The sequence below is a fragment of the Nicotiana tabacum genome, chromosome 12 (genome assembly GCF_000715075.1).
Source record: "Nicotiana tabacum cultivar K326 chromosome 12, ASM71507v2, whole genome shotgun sequence".
In the NCBI taxonomy this organism is placed as follows: domain Eukaryota; kingdom Viridiplantae; phylum Streptophyta; class Magnoliopsida; order Solanales; family Solanaceae; genus Nicotiana; species Nicotiana tabacum.
The window spans coordinates 104,497,545-104,508,227 of NC_134091.1; positions in this window are offsets into that span (position 1 = coordinate 104,497,545).

Genomic DNA, 10,683 nt, shown 5'->3' on the forward strand with positions numbered 1-10,683 from the left:
CAAGGCTATGTGAGGAAAAAGACAAGCAATGGCATGGGTAAGACAAGTGTTGACAAAGACAAGGCAGAAACACGGCTAAGGCAATGTGCGTGCGACAAGAATGTCGGGTGTGTGCAGCAAAATCATGGGCAGCAGGTTGCGAATAAGGCATTGTTGCGGAGCAATGTAAAAAGGCGCCAAGGCTGGGTGCAATGCCAGCCTTAGGGCGTGCAATAACTGACCAAGTGAAAAAGGCACATGCAGTGCACATGCCGAAGTAGTGGACGTTTACCTTTTTGTAATAACTTGTACCCATGTCTGAGTAGTGCTTGTATCTAATATTATTTCGTGTGGGAAAATGGCCTAAGTAGTTGGGAGATGTCAACTACAAGTTATGACAGATTTAACAATGCTGTGTGACAGGCTTGTTTCAGTGGATGGTGGGACCAGTGCTCCACAAAGGGGGCTAAGTGCTCCACAAAGATGGCTCAGTGCTCCACAAAACAGAGCTAAGTGCTGAAGAGGGCCATTTCGTGGGTGAGTGCCCTATTAAATGATTAAGTGCTTATTTAGTGCTCTGACTAAGAAAAGCACTAGAATGGAATTGCCCCTTTGTAAGTTGCCCTTTCAAATCTGCTAGTGACAGCCCCTATATCTATATATATGGGGGTATTTCATGATTAAGAGCATCAAGACTGAGAGTGGTCTTAAGAGAGGGTGAGGGAGTTCAGATGTAATCCTTCCAACCATCAAGACCGAGAGTAGTCTTAAGAGAAGGAGTTCAAATGTAGTCCTTCCAGAAATCAAGACTAAGAGTAGTCTTGAATGAGAGAAAAACGTGTTGAGTGCATGTTTAACTTAGGAAAGAGTTCCTAAGTGTGTTTTCAAAAGTGAAAATACCTAAGGCTAAGAGTAGTCTTTGAGAGAAAATCTGAGGGTCAAGAGTGATCTTCATTTTTGTACACGGTTGTACTTGAGTTTGAGTTTCTTTGTATGCTCGAGTTAAATACAAAGTTGGGAAGAAATTCTTGTAAATTGTGCCTTGTGTTCTTGCTAATTTACCGTTGCCTTACTTTCAATTCGTTGCCTAAATCAGTTCAATAAGGCTTACTACGTTGAAGCTGCCCGAAAATATTCTAAGTCCAAAGTTGCTATAATTTTGGCGGCTGAAGTCAAGTGAGGGACTTGACTGCCGCACATGCAGGTTTCGATGGACAGAAACCACGCCCGTGACAACTGGTATCAGGGCTAAATGAGAACTACTCTGAACTGGGAGCAGAACGGAGCAGTGCAGGTTCGTGAAGGAGTCACGACGAGTAGTGGCAGATTTCGGGGTCTTGTTCGAGAACATGGACAATGGTAATGTCGAACTGCGGGAGAGGCTAACGAAATTAAAGAGCAATGCTAATGAATACAAGGGGAATGGAAAGCAAAAGGCTGGAACTTCCAAGAGCAAAGAGATGAGACCGATGGGCGTTGATTGTCAACCCCTTAGGACTCATAAATTGAGTTAATCGATGAGGACGTCGAGTTTCAAAGGGTGCAGGTGGTTTGTCAGCCCTCCGCCTCTTTGGGATTGAGTTAGCAACGAGAGCGTTGTCAAGGCAGCAAGAGTGTTGCCAAGCTAAGGTGCGTGAGCTAGCACCAAGGCAAAAGAGAGATAGGCAAGCGATGGCCAAGGTCTTGAGACAGACAAGACATGCTTGGCAAAGGCTTGACAAGGCAGTGTGGGCAAGTTGGTGCGGCATGGCACGGCATGCGCGTCCAAAGACAAAGGTGCGGGCGATTTGGTTTGTGGAAGCGTCAAGTACAGGCTAAGCTAAATCAAGATAGCGCGAAATGATAACGAGGAGTCTCAATAGCTAAGGCAAGGTTATGTGAGGCAAAAGACAAGCAATTGCACGGGTAAGACAAGTGTTGACAAAGACAAGGCAGAAATGCGGCTAAAGCATTGTGCGTGCGACAAGAGTGTCGGCGTGTGCGGCAAAATCATGGGCAGCAGGTTGCGAACAATGCATTGGTGCGGAGCAATGTAAAAAGGCACCAAGGCTCGGTGCAATGCCAGCCTTAGGGCGTGCAACAACTGACCAAGTGAAAAAGGCACATGCAGTGCACATGCCGAAGTAGTGGACGTTTACCTTTTTGTAATAACTTGTACCTATGTCTGAGTAGTGCTTGTATCTAATATTATTTCGTGTGGGAAAAGGGCCTAAGTAGTTGGGGGATGTCAACTACAAGTTAGGACAGATTTAGCAATGTTGTGTGACAGGCTTGTTTCATTGGATGGTGGGACCAGTGCTCCACAAAGGGGGCTAAGTGCTCCACAAAGAGGGCTTAGTGCTCCACAAAACAGAGCTAAGTGATGAAGAGGGCCATTTCATGGGTGAGTGCCTCATTAAATGGTTAAGTGCTTATTTAATGCTTTGACTGAAAAAAGTACTAGAATGGAATTGCCCCTTTGTAAGTTGCCCCTTCAAATATGCCAGTGACAGCCCCTATATCTATATATATGGGGGCATTTCGTGATTAAGAGCATCAAGACTGAGAGTGGTCTTGAGAGAGGGTGAGGGAGTTCAGATGTAATCCTTCCAAGCATCAAGACTAAGAGTAGTCTTGAGAGAGGGAGTTCAAATATAGTCCTTCCAGAAATCAAGACTAAGAGTAGTCTTGAATAAGAGCCAAGACTAAGAGTAGTCTTGAAAGAGAGAAAAACGTGTTGAGTGCATGTTTAACTTAGGAAAGAGTTCCTAAGTGTGTTTTCAAGAGTAAAAACACCTAAGGCTAAGAATAATCTTTGAGAAAAAATCTAGTGGTCAAAAGTGATCTTCATTTTTGCACACGGTTGTACTTGAGTTTGAGTTTCTTTGTATGCTCGAGTTAAATACAAAGTTGTAAAGAAATTCCTATAAATTGTACCTTGTGTTCTTGTTAATTTATCGTTGCCTTACTTTCAATTCGTTGCCTAAATCAGTTCAATAAGGCTTACTACGTTGAAGCTGCCCAAAAATATTCTAAGTCCAAAGTTGCTATAATTTTGGCCGAGTGTTGGATTGGCTGAAGTCAAGTGAAGGACTTGAATGCCGCACATGCAGGTTTCGACGGACAGGAACCATGCCCGTGACAACTGCCATAGTGTAGGGTCGTTAGGGTTAAGAGCAAATCTAAAAAGTTTGTTAACGGCAGGGGTTAAAGTGGACAAAAAGTATAACGAGGGACAAATTTAAACAATATGCAATAGTAGAGGGACAAATCTAGACCTTCTCCCTAATATTTATATAACATTCATGAAGTTAAGGACATGATGTCCTAAAGTTTAACAATGGAAGGTGTAAATACATGACACTTTGTCCTTAATATTTACACAACACCCATGTCTAGCACATGGGTATTTTTGTCCGGCGGATAAAAATTTAATTAAGCACTGGCTAAAGAGTAAATACATTCTAAACAATGGCTAAAAAGTAAAGACATCTCTAATTAGTGGCTAACTGTGCACTTTCCCCTCCAATAGCTCTTGCCTGATATCAATATTGGGCTGACCATAATAGCAGAATCACAATTTTGAATAAGGGAAGTCAAAATATAAAGTAAAAAATACGAAAAGGTAAATCATAATTTTTTTTTACCCATCTACACAATTTATACATCTATACATAAAATTTTGGTGAAAGGTTGTTCCTTAGACAAAGATGGCTCCACCAGTAGAGTTGGGCCGATCATAACGTTTTTTTTTTTGGAGGTTTTCGTAATGGATAGCTTAAATATCATATCCATTTGGTGATTTTTGTACCTTGTTGACATTGTTATGCGGGTGAGCTTTTGAAATGCTGATCCACGGAAGGAGAACATGCTTTGTTGAAAGAGAGTAACACATAGGGTAAGAGGCGTATTCAGGATTTTAAGACCATGGGTACACTATTTGAAAGCAGTGAAGGATTTGTCATCCTTTGAACTTCCGGAGCTATTTGTGAACTCACGGATGACCGAGTAGTACTAGAACTTAGCTCACCATTTTTCGGCTTGGTGAGATATCTGTCCATTTCAATGTTAAGGATTATCGTTCCTACAAAGTTAAACATTTACACTTTTATTCAATCTATCTTAATTCAAGTAGAATAGTATGATTCAAATCATAGAGTAATTGGATTTAAGGGACACAAATGAATCGATTACTACATTAGATCAGTTTTATCATTCATTGGCTTCATTGTATGATTCTTTCTTTGATTGTTAGTAATTACTTCATTTTTAGAGAATTCTTAGCAGAAGTTCAAACTCTAGTTCTTAGCAGATCAATCTTATGTTATCTTGGCCCAAAATACTAATAATTAGTAAGAAATTAAGTTTACATAGCCCATACTTAACTAAACTCGATCAAGCATTTTCTCAAATACAATATGTGCGCAAATCAATACTGCCAATATTCAAGACTTTAAAGCCATAACTCTCTCAAATTCTCCCAAGAAATAGCATTCAACAACCCAATCTTAAAAATAAATAATAATAATAATAACCAACAACAAGACAAAATCTTGGAAAGAGATTCAAACATTGAACAGAAAAGGAAAAGAGAATTCGGAAAATTGCAAGAGGAGAAGAAACTTCAGCGAGTAAATTAAAATATAGAGCAAGAAGAGAGACATGGTAGTTGCATACTTGAGAAACTAAAAGCAGAAACCAATGAGAAGAAATTGCACTATTGATTCTTAAAGTATCCTCCGAGGACGAAGAGAGATGGGGTATTCGAAGAGAGAGGGAGAGAGTAGTTGCATCTAATTTATTTTAGAGATTTGAAAATTTGACTAAGAGAAAAGGGAAAGAAAAAAATAGTAAAAATGGACGTGGGTAGGGTCTTAGTGTTTTAGGGATTTGTTAGATGTTTTTAGTCAAAAGAAATTTCAGGAAAGAAAAAATTTAGAAATTTTAAGTTAAAAGTCAAAAGCAACTTTAGAAAAGAAATAAAATAGAAAAATCTAATTAAAAAGAAGTATACGGGGATGAGATTTGAACTCTGGACTAAAGACATAGAAGGGGCACTCAATCATCATTGCACCAAAGTATTCAATTGAGCATGGGTAGTCACCAATATATTTATGTATATAACTGAAAATTTTGTATGGTATATACATAACCTAGGGAGAGGAGCATGAGTGCATGTACCCCACCCCTCCACATAAATCCGCCTCTGTGACACGGATTACACGGGGGCAGAGCGAGATGGGGCGGGACTGGTTAAGTGTTCTCATGCTATAATTTTTCCGTGCTCTGTCCTGTCTAAATCTTGCATGTCCTATCCCGCTTAGACTTGCCCCGCTCTGTTGAATCCTCTCTTTATTTTTTCTATTAAAATAATATTTTATTTTTATCCATTTAGCATTATCTCCAACTTCATTTTACTTTTGTAATATTCTAACTTTTTAATTAACGATTGTTATAATCATTCTTTAAATTAGTTTTCTTTGCAAGAATTTAGTGACTTAAAAGCACGAAACATGGATTAATTCACAATAAATCTCAGTGTCATTTAACATTTAGCTCATAATCGAAGTATGATACGCAAAATGGATTAATCTCATTTTCCTTCCCTATCTATCCCTTTTTATCGATTTTAGTAGAACCAAAGTTGTTTACCGGGAAAAAAAATGTCGAATAAAAGTTCATTAGACACAAGAATTGGTTTAGAACCTGCTAAATATTACATGAGCAATTAAGACTCTCCAGTAAACTATGTTGTATAAAACTGTAACATTTTTGCAACAATGGTGAAACTGGACAACTTAGTTGATTCAAACATCTAAGTTTCTTAGAGCTTACTATACAAGTGATAATTTCAATTGCAAATATTATGGTGTAAGACCCCTTTGGGAGCTGGCGGAAACAAGTTATAAATTCGTTTTCTTCTTTTAAGGGGAAATATTGTTTTTCGATAAAAAGTTGACCTACTACCTGCACTGTCCCTTTTCAAATTTTCATAAATGAAGTTTTGCCCTGTTCTGCTTGCCATATTTAGATGGTTCTCTGCGCCGCCCCTTCCCTAACCCTTGTCATCCCTAGTATCATAGATATTTATATTATATTAAAAAGCACGAAATCTCTTAACTTTTAAAAATTGATTGCAAATAATTCTTTGATTACTACCAAATATTTAGGAGTTTAAACTCATTAAATCCTTAAATATTATAAAAATATTTAGAAGTTTGAAATGAGCTAAAATTTTACTTGTTATACCATTCTTTATTTGCATTATATTGAAAGTCCTAATATTTGGATCTTTAAAATTCTTAAAATTATACCTTATATAATTCTTACACTTAAACTATATATAATAATAAACAAAATAAATAAGGAGAGAATAAAAAAGATTAGCGAAAGAGGAAGTGCAGGCTTCTTGAATTAGTGTAACGGAGGTGTCCACGTCTTTTTAATAAACTTTATTTTTATTACGATTTATATGAACTTTTTAATACTAAAAGAATTATACTCACTAATTAACTAATAATGGTATTCCATATTATACCTTTAGCTTTCAAAAGGTTTAAACTAACTATTAAATACAATTATTCGAATGTTGAACAAAATTAATAATAAACTCTAAAATTATCGATTATTCCAGCAAGATAATTTATTCTAAATAATGATGAAGTTAGCTAAATGTAGTGGATATTATTACTACAAAAATAAGTATGGCTACGAAAATGGCGTTCCAATTTTAGATTTTATTTATGGTATACAGCAATTCTTAATTCTTTTAGAATTTTTTTCTTCTGTCTTTCTTCTATTGTTTCTTTGGAACATGTTCTGAATGGATGCTTTTCACCTATTCAGACTCTTTAACTATTTGAAAAAGGAATTCATATTGAAAAAAAAATATAAGTAAAATTAAAATTTATAAAATTTCTATGAGCTAATATTAAGAATTAACAGAAATATATTATTTCTTTTAATATTGAGAATAAATAATAAAGTATTTGGGTTAATTAATTAGCAAAAGAATCCAATTCCATTTTTTTTCCAAATGCAATATATAAGTAAAATCATGTTTTAGGTTGGCACAAATCATACGATACGTAAATTTATTTTCACGAAAAAGATCACCTGTGATGAAAGAAATCAGAAAATAGAACAAATTCTTTGTATTAATCCAAACTTGAAGAAACGAGGATGACACAGTAAAAGAAAAAAAAATTCAAATAGAGTTGGCAATAATTATTTTTTTATATTTTCATCAATTCGAACAAATGACTTTTTGTGGTATGTATATATTAAGTTATTTCTTATAAAATATTCACTTTAGTCATTTTTAAACTTTACATTAGCATTTAATTATTATTTTATAGGTGCTATATGATTACCTTCTTCATTCTTGTCACGGACCAAATATGGATCTAGGCTACCACAGGGCACCCAACAAGCAACTACCCATTAGGCTAATTCTCTAAGCTAAAATATGATGCAATTGTAGAAGAAGATAAGAGAAAAATACTGGTCAACTAATTAATTTGAATAAAGAGCGGAAACATAACAAAATTTCTGAACAACATCCCATAAACCCACCAAGAGACTGTCACGAGCTAATAAATTGAGTACAAAAATACTAAGACATAACTCGATAATAAATAAAAAAATAAAAAAACTAAGTCTGCTAATACAAGAAGTTGCCTCCATTATATATGTTCACTCAAACTCGAGCCCATTATACGGTGCCATGAGTACGCTCACTCAAGCTAAAGCCCAATATATAGGCGCCACGAGTAAATCTAATCAATTTCAATCTGTTATCTGTGGGCCATAAGTTATTGCTCAAGCTCAACCCGCTGCTTGTTCATGAGATATTGCTCAAGCTCAACATGCTGCTAAAAATGATAATGCATGCAAACCAGCTAAACATATATCATATATCACAAAGGAGTAAAAACATATTTGAAAGCTAGTTGAGCGGTAAAGTATGCTAAACAGCTAAACAAATTTCACTACATGTCAAGAAACTAGTAGAAGTTTCAAATAGTATAAAAGCACATGCTAGGACCCTCGCGATATACTTTAAAATAAAACTAGCTAATTCGGCTCACGCTTGCCCCCACAATGCATACAAGAAGCACATATAGCATGCTTTTAAGGAAGTAAGCAAACTAAGAGTTGAAATCTCACTTACCTCAAAAATAGCAAAATTTACTTTAAACCTTCTCTTGAAACCTCAAACCTTGCTTAAACGATCTCCAATGTCTCAATTTATTCAAAATCATGAATAACTTGTCTAAATTGGTCTAGAAGAGTTATTCCCATGATTTTAGGAAGCTTAAATTCAAAGTCAATTCTTGTTCAATGCAAATATTGGTTTCAGTCAACCCAGTCAAAACGCAAAATGAAGTTCATAAATAGTTTACCCATAAGTTGTGAACTCAAATCTATAATCAAAATTCAAACTTGATGTCATTTACTAGCTCAAATCAACAAAAATGTTTTCTTTTCATTTAAGCCAAAAACCCTCTTTTCATCTTTTGATTCCTTATATATATTACGATTTTTCATAGAAAATAATACGAATTAAAAAATTATTCTTTTAAAGTTTGGAATTGTAACGACTTAACCTCTCCTTTTGAGCATTTATGTTTCGTCGTTTGATCTAAGGCTTCCTACTACTTTATATTATGTATTTGAACTTGTAAGCATGTTTAGTTTGAGTTCAGGAAGGCTCGGTATGAGTTTGGTGCTATTGCATGCAACTAGTGAGTTAAAGATTACAAAAATTGACTTTAAACTTCGATTTGAGTATTTGCTAGCTGGATCTTGTTTTGAGACCTTGGATAGGTTTATATGATATTTTCGGACTTCTGTGCATGGATTTTAGTCTCGAGAGGGTTGGTGGTGATTCGCCTTATCGCACAAAGAATAGAGCTTTAAGGTTCTTTAAGTCAACTTGAGCTGTTGTTTTGAGTTCTAGTAGCTCGCTCTTTGATTAGAGGCTTCCGGTAGATTTTTTTTATAACTTGCAGATATGTGTGGTTTTAGTTCCTAAGAGCTCGGGAAGGATTTGGAATGTTATTTGCCCATTTGGAAGGGTTAAAGGCTAAAAATAACAACCTTATTGCGGAAGCCGAATATATAGAGAGTCATTAAATCACAATTAGTATATTTAAAGGTAGCTAATAAATAGTAAATGAGACAATAATAAAATGAACACCAGAAATTAACGAGGTTCGGCAAAATTTGATTTTTGCCTAGTCCTCGGACACAATCAACTCAAATTTATTTCACTTCAAAAATACAAGTGAAATACTACAAGAGAGAAAGAAGATTCAAATGCCTTAGGAGATAAGAAGGCAAGTGAGAGATGTTTTCAAATGAACAAAACCCTTACTATTTATAGAAGGGAAATGACCTTAATAATATCATGCATGACATCATGTTAAGTGTGAACATGCATGAAAAATGCATCTACCAATTTCTTCCTAAAAGGAGGCTTCAAATGTTCACACTGGTTCACATTAATCTTGTCAAATTCAACTAACCTTACCCTTGGATTTTAGTATATGCGCATTCATGTTTTGAAGCTTCTAACAAGTTTATGTGATGTATTTGCACGTATGTTCGGATTATAATTCGTGGGGCTTGAGAGTATTTCGGCAATGTTGCATGAAAGTTGGAACTTTTAGGATTTGACTTTGAGTTGTTGTTTTTGTGTTGTAGTGTTTCATTTCTTGTTTCAAAGGCTTTGAATATGTCCATACAAGGCATGAACTAGTCAGAATGAATTAGAGGGGTCCGGGAGATTGAGTTTCGGCATGTTCGGGAGGAAGGTTTAAGCACAAAAATCAACAATAAAAATAATTTTACTTGCAACCAATTTTTGCACCAAAAATAAAATTGCACCAACAACTATTTTCTGCACCAGCAATCAAATTGCCCTAGCAGTAATTTTTCAGCACTTATATAAATAGCCTCATTTTGAACCTAGTTATTTCACCATTTTGGGACCTACGGAGCTCGAGTGGAGGTTTGTTTAAGGAAACTTTCATCTATAACATTGGGGTAAGTAATTCTAACTCGAATCTATGATTATTGCATGAATCTATCTTTGCTTTTGCCAGTGAATATAGATATTTTGGATTCAATATTATATCATAGAAAATGCTAAAGTTTTCGTAAGATTCCCAAAAGATGTGTCGTTCAAATCAAGATGGAATACATATGCTCCAATGCAAAATATTGATCGATCATTTTACTTTTAGAAATAGATTTCATATAAGATAAAACTAATTATTTTAAAAATATTTATAATTATGGAGTTACCTAATACTAAAATTATTTAAATACTAATCTCACTGGAATAATGACACTTCAAAATTAAATATTACTTCTCATTCTAATTTCATCATTCTCTAGAATACATTTTAAGTTGAATTCTTGACCGATGATTGAGGATTTTTGTGGGGGTAGTTTTTATCTTTATAAAGTTAATTATACACCATCAACATTCATCATCTTTAGAAACTTACAATCTTATTTTATAATTCAAACACATATTTTAAATTAACTTTTTTTCGTTGAACAAGTTGCACATCCAAAGCACATACCCTAAAACTAGTCTATATTATATTAAAAGAACGAAAGTGCTTAGCGAAATGTTATTAGTCTTTTTCACTCTTTAAAAGTAGGTCATGTTCAATTTGGACAAAATAGTATTTTAATAATTTTTTAATGTTG